The sequence below is a fragment of the Xyrauchen texanus genome, chromosome 9, assembly GCF_025860055.1.
Source record: "Xyrauchen texanus isolate HMW12.3.18 chromosome 9, RBS_HiC_50CHRs, whole genome shotgun sequence".
In the NCBI taxonomy this organism is placed as follows: domain Eukaryota; kingdom Metazoa; phylum Chordata; class Actinopteri; order Cypriniformes; family Catostomidae; genus Xyrauchen; species Xyrauchen texanus.
Genome location: NC_068284.1, coordinates 2,462,001 through 2,468,882, shown reverse-complemented (window position 1 = coordinate 2,468,882; position 6,882 = coordinate 2,462,001).

The following is a 6,882-nucleotide window of genomic DNA, read 5'->3' as shown; positions in this document are numbered from 1 at the left end:
CAGTTTGCTGAACGATACCTGCTGACAGGAACGATCAGCGATGTTCAGACTACGCCTGAAGCTGTCAGCACGCATTAAAGTAGCCTGCGCACTTCTTGGATGTCGAGGTGAGTGCTGTTTTAATTCTGTAATACCGTAGTAATGCATGTATTGTAATGTACAGTATGTCATGTAGTACACCTCTGTAGATGCTATCTTCACTCTGAAACATGTATTTAATCAAGTAAGAATATCCAAATATACAGAGGGGATAGAGAAGAAAATCATAGAGTAGAAAATAACTTCAAGGATTCAAAAAGTAATGCAAGAATGATTTAATGTAATTTCAGAACAGGTCTGAGATAGTATTTTTCATGGTGTTTATGGTGACATTTAGTGCACTATGATATGATTGTCCAATGAATTCATATTTATCTTTTTAATGTTACGAAATTTATAGGTAATGCAGAGGAGTACTGTTTGCTTTGCAGCATGCTGGAAGACGACCCCAATGAAAGCATGATTGAAATGGTATACAACTTATAATACACACACAAAAAGCAATAGTTTAACTTTATGTGCCATGTTTTTTTTTTTTTGGTAGAATTTTGGTATTTAAATGAAAAGGTAAATTTTTTTAATTTTTCTTTTCATATTGTTTTAAAAGTACTAATTTACAAATATATTCATCTCTTTTATTTCCAGGTACAGTGTGAGCGCTGCAATAGATGGGCACATTTTAAATGTTGCAACTTTAATAGCCTAAATGTATTTATGCGCAAAAAATGTGTAGTATAGTTTGAGTGTATTTCCCTTTATCATTTGCATTGATAACAGTCTGCAGCACAATGTGGTCTTATTTAGTTCATATTTATATTAATAACTAATTTTATTGTTTTACTTGTTTTGTATTGTGCCTCAATGAATTTGATTAATAATCTCTTTTCTATATTGTTCTGCTTGATTATAAATTATCTCAATAACTAATCTTATTTATTCAATTTACATCATCAATTTACATTATCATCTGTTTTAGGGTAAGTTTGTAACATCTGTCCAGGGACTACAGATTAAAAACGTAGACTGTCAAATCATCCTATCTGTTTATTTTTCATACTGGTAGGACAATCTGATGAGGTATTCTGCACTGTAAAATCATCCTACCTGTTTATTTCATACTGGTGGGACAATCTGATGAGGTATTCTGCACTGTAAAATCATCCTACCTGTTTATTTATTACTGGTGGGACAATCTGATGAGGTATTCTGCACTGTAAAATCATCCTGTTTATTTCATACTGGTGGGACAATCTGATGAGGTATTCTGCACTGTAAAATCATCCTACCTGTTTATTTCATACTGGTGGTAGGACAATCTGATGAGGTATTCTGCACCGTAAAATCATCCCACCTGTTTATTTATTACTGGTGGGACACTCTGATGAGGTATTCTGCACTGTAAAATCATCCCACCTGTTTATTTCATACTGGTGGGACAATCTGATGAGGTATTCTGCACTGTAAAATCATCCCACCTGTTTATTTATTACTGGTGGGACAATCTGATGAGGTATTCTGCACTGTAAAATCATCCTACCTGTTTATTTATTACTGGTGGGACAATCTGATGAGGTATTCTGCACCGTAAAATCATCCTACCTGTTTATTTCATACTGGTGGTAGGACAATCTGATGAGGTATTCTGCACGTAAAATCATCCTACCTGTTTATTTCATACTGGTGGTAGGACAATCTGATGAGGTATTCTGCACCGTAAAATCATCCCACCTGTTTATTTATTACTGGTGGTAGGACAATCTGATGAGGTATTCTGCACCGTAAAATCATCCCACCTGTTTATTTATTACTGGTGGTAGGACAATCTGATGAGGTATTCTGCACCGTAAAATCATCCCACCTGTTTATTTATTACTGGTGGGACAATCTGATGAGGTATTCTGCACCGTAAAATCATCCCACCTGTGTATTTATTACTGGTGGGACACTCTGATGAGGTATTCTGCACCGTAAAATCATCCCACCTGTTTATTTATTACTGGTGGTAGGACAATCTGATGAGGTATTCTGCACCGTAAAATCATCCCACCTGTGTATTTATTACTGGTGGGACACTCTGATGAGGTATTCTGCACCGTAAAATCATCCCAACTGTGTATTTATTACTGGTGGGACACTCTGATGAGGTATTCTGCACCGTAAAATCATCCCACCTGTTTATTTATTACTGGTGGGACAATCTGATGAGGTATTCTGCACCGTAAAATCATCCCACCTGTGTATTTATTACTGGTAGGACACTCTGATGAGGTATTCTGCACCGTAAAATCATCCCAACTGTGTATTTATTACTGGTAGGACACTCTGATGAGGTATTCTGCACCGTAAAATCATCCCAACTGTGTATTTATTACTGGTAGGACACTCTGATGAGGTATTCTGCACCGTAAAATCATCCCAACTGTGTATTTATTACTGGTGGGACAATCTGATGAGGTATTCTGCACCGTAAAATCATCCCAACTGTGTATTTATTACTGGTAGGACAATCTGATGAGGTATTCTGCACCGTAAAATCGTTCTACCCGTTTATTTATTTATTACAATATGATGAGGTACCGTTACTTTGCGCTGTAAAATCACCCTACCATGGCCTAATAACAATAATTCGGCAAAGTTACACTGAATTATTTTATGTAGTCACAGACGCGAAGCAGAAATGCGCAGTAGGATTTTACGATGTGGTAGGATGAACCGATAGATATGGCTATAATTTTGCGCTACGTTAGGAAAAACTGACAAGGTAGGACAGATCGACAGAACACCGGCGCCAGACACAAATTCACGGACGGGCATTTAATTTTTTTCAGGGGGGCACAACTGAGATAAACCTAATTCCCTAATTGCATAATAACATTAAATGATATGACCGATTATGAATTGAATATGTATGATACAATGATAATACAAATTCATAACTGACACTAAAGATTTGTGTTGTTTAGGCTCGCGCAGCCTCTCGATTAAACAAATAGGCCTAACTGCAGCTCACACAAAGAAACTCAGTTAGCATACTGCGGTAAAAAATTCAAAATGTGTAAGTTAGTTTTTATATTTATAACATGAAGCTACACCATACAACCAAGTGCTGAATACCATCACGACTGAAAATGTAACACTGATTTCGACAGTTCAATAAACAAGTAATTCATATTAAGTCACTTTAGATGCAATATTGACTTTTTGTTCTATTTTAAAACAAAGATCCCAGCAGAAACAGAACGCATCTCACAGTCAACCGTGTTTTCATTACTAAATGATTCAGTGTTTTAAACGAATCGGTTGAGTCAAAGATTCAATGAGCCATTCATGAACGACTACTTTATTCTTGATGAATCAGCTGTTTGAACGAATCGTTTGAACAAATGACTCAATGACTCGCTTAACACCGCAGCCGCTTATCCCTTACCCACCTGTGGCCGTGACGTCCCTTGCTTGAGGCTATGGCTTTGGCAAGTAACGTTAGACCAACTAGTATCGCTGGAATGGCTAGCCTCTGCAGTGTTGGGAGTTGGATCGACCTCTTGAACTGCTACACCCTGGGTCTTCTCCCCTTACCTCGCTGCTCTCTTCTGCCAACTTTGGTGGTCTTTGATTAAAGAAACGCCGTATATCCATGGTAACTGTCACACGAAATAGCTCAGCATAGTTGTTTAAAAAAAAAATAACAGCTATCGTTATTAAGCGCTTCTATGCTTAGGACACAAACAAACATTCCCGCGCTCACTATCGACAAACCAATCAAATCCATTTAAAAATATTATTTTTTAAATCAGACCAAACACATTTTTATTTTTATTCAGGAGTTTATTCATCATGTATATACAAAACGACAACTTACCAACTTGTAACGAAAGTTACAGTAGCCTATTGATAAAAAAAATAAATAAAAGTGCAAACAAGAAGCAAGGACTGGTGGTTGGTCGACTCCCGCGGGACTACTAACATTCACGACTAGATTTGATGGTCGAGTGCGGGCGCGTATGGCAAGCCGAAGTGTTCACAAACGCCTGGCCAGGCGTCCGATTGCACATTGACACGTCAAAAGCGTGCGTTCGACAGCCAAACGCGCGTCAAAAGCGTGCGTTTTTGCCATAAAAGCACGCGTTCTTAACGTGCGCTTTGTGCACACAGAAAACGCACGCTTTTGACGCGCGTTCGACAGCCAAACGCGCGTCAAAAGCGTGCGTTCGACAGCCAAACGCGCGTCAAAAACGCGCGGTTTTTGCATCAAAGCGCGCGTCAGGAACGCGCGTTTGGCTGTCAAAACGCACGCTTTTGACGTGCGCTTTGGGGGTCACCGAAAACGCACGCTTTTGACGCGCGTTTATCATAACAAAAATGGCCGTCGAAAACGTGTGTTTCGAGTAGGACGTTATGAACGTGTAAACAGGTAAACCACACAGGCAGTGCCAGCGTGTGTGAAGTGTTCATACAGGTGAAAAGAACGTGCTCGTTCATTTAGTGTTCTCGGAATCGCACGTCGAAAGCGTGTGAGGTCTTATGTCCCGGTTTCTTGTATTGTCATTAAACCCAAGCTAAACAGCATGGCATTATCGATGGCAAATTTGACAGAGGAGAGGATTATAATTGGTGAGTTATTATAATCCAGTATAGTTATCATTTAGGTAAAAAGAAACTGCACTTCTACAACATTTATTGATTTTTGCTCATGTTAATTTCAACGTTTACTAATGATTATTAAAATAAATAGTTGTATTTGTTAACATTACTTACGCACTGCGAACTATCAGGGTACTAAAAGGGTACACGTCTCAGATTTATTAAATAAGTAAAAAAAGTTGTAAAAGTAAAGTTTAAAAAGGTTATAGAAGTCTATGAAAATTGTAAAAAATATATATAAAATACATATTGTTGTATTATATAATATATATATTTATAATACATTTTCAACTCTAAAACTTCAAGAAAACCAATGCTAAATATCTGAACAAGTTCTGGGCCAGATTTTAGGCTGATGTCTCAATAAATGAACTTTAGGGAAAAAATATTTGTGTGTGCAGTACCAATCTTTTCCACTAGATGACATCCAGACTCCACCCATGACTCTTCGATTTCCATATATGTTTTTAGTTCTGAACCTTATATTTCCATTCTATTCCAAATATTTATGAAGTAGACATCCTATTCAGAAATAGTTAGGCAGTAATGTTAATTTTTGATTTATTTGAATTCAATCTTTAAAACACATAAAAATGAACGGAAATAATCAAAGCGCGTGTTATAGTTTGACTGCACATCACAAATGAAGAATCTATTGTTATTTATCTTTTCCTGTCATTTCTTTTGATAATTAGTCTTCAAATATGAATAACAGAGTCTGATATGTAGTCAAGATTACTTTGGTTTAGACTAAGATATAATTGTTATAAATGTAGAATGACAAGTGTCCCACGGGAAAAGTATTGCTATTAAAAGTTAATTATTTTTTACATTTTATGTTTAATTTTTTTTTTAATACAGTGTGATTTTTGGGGAATTGTATTGAATCCAATTAGGATACAAACTCTACACACAATTCCGAAACTGCACACACAAAATGCAAAATGACTAGCATCTCCTTCAAAATGTAACACTGCATTCAAAATGCCATAAACACAAGTCAGAATGAAGCATTTGCATCAATTGACAAACACTTCTTTCATAATAGTGCATTTTTGGATATATCATGTAAACACTGTTGCTCTAAATCTAAAGCTCTTTGGTATTTCACAGACTTATATCTACATTTCAATACAATGTTCTACAGTGAAAGTACAGTACTATGCTGAGAGGTATGTTACAAGTACACTGTTGTTGTAATGTTGTAAACAAACATTACTGTTGTTGTACAGTAGCATCAACAAAACCATAAACATATATAAACCAAAAGTATATTCTTTAGAATACAGTAAAGAACACAATTGTGTGTGTGTGTGTGTGTGTGTGTGTGTGTGTGTGGTGTCCGGGGGTCCCAGGAATCCATTGTTCAAAACTGGTAATCTGACCTTTGACCTATTTATAAGCCTATATTACAGTAAAGCAGTGATTGGTTAGTGATCAATGAAGCAATTAGTGTTTGCACATGTGAGGAGTGTGTGTGTGACCTGATGAATAAGTGTAGCATTTTGATTGGTTGTGTTTGTAAAAGGAAAGCAAGTCACTTCCTGTTAGATGTTTGTGTTTAGGTAGATAATTGTGTGTAGTGTTTTGAAAAAAGTGTTTTATGCAATTGAAAACTGAGTCAAAGGCTGACAAATAGCTGATGGTTTTGGAGATTTGGTATGTAGTTTTGCACTTTGAGTGAGAGGTTTAAATAATCGTGTGACATGAAAAGATTTTGATGTGTAAGCAGTTGGAAAAAACTGTAATTGACATCAGTTTCTTCCACACACAGTGGAGTGATCAGGTCGGCACGGCAGAGGTAGTCACAGATGATTAAGCAGGAGATGTGTAAAATACAAAGCTTCATATTGTTAGCATTTAACTGAGTTTTAAATTTGTATCCTCTGTAAGATTTTTTTTATTATTATTGCAAATGTTAACAAACAGAAGATACAAAAACGGATTTTCACACAATAAACAAGTTATGGGTCAATAGTTAACCAGATCAATTTCAGATGAGATTGCTGGGTTTTTTCAGAGAGCTATGTTAGAAATGGGTTCATCTTGAACATAATCAGAATTCAGCTAATCTATCTATAAATTACAGAAACGTCTGTGTGTGTGTCTGTGTGTGTCTGTGTGTGAATGTGAGTGTGTGTGTGTGTGTGGGGAGTGGCCACTCAGTGTGCAGTGTGTAGCAAAGCCCTCCTGCTCTTTTTC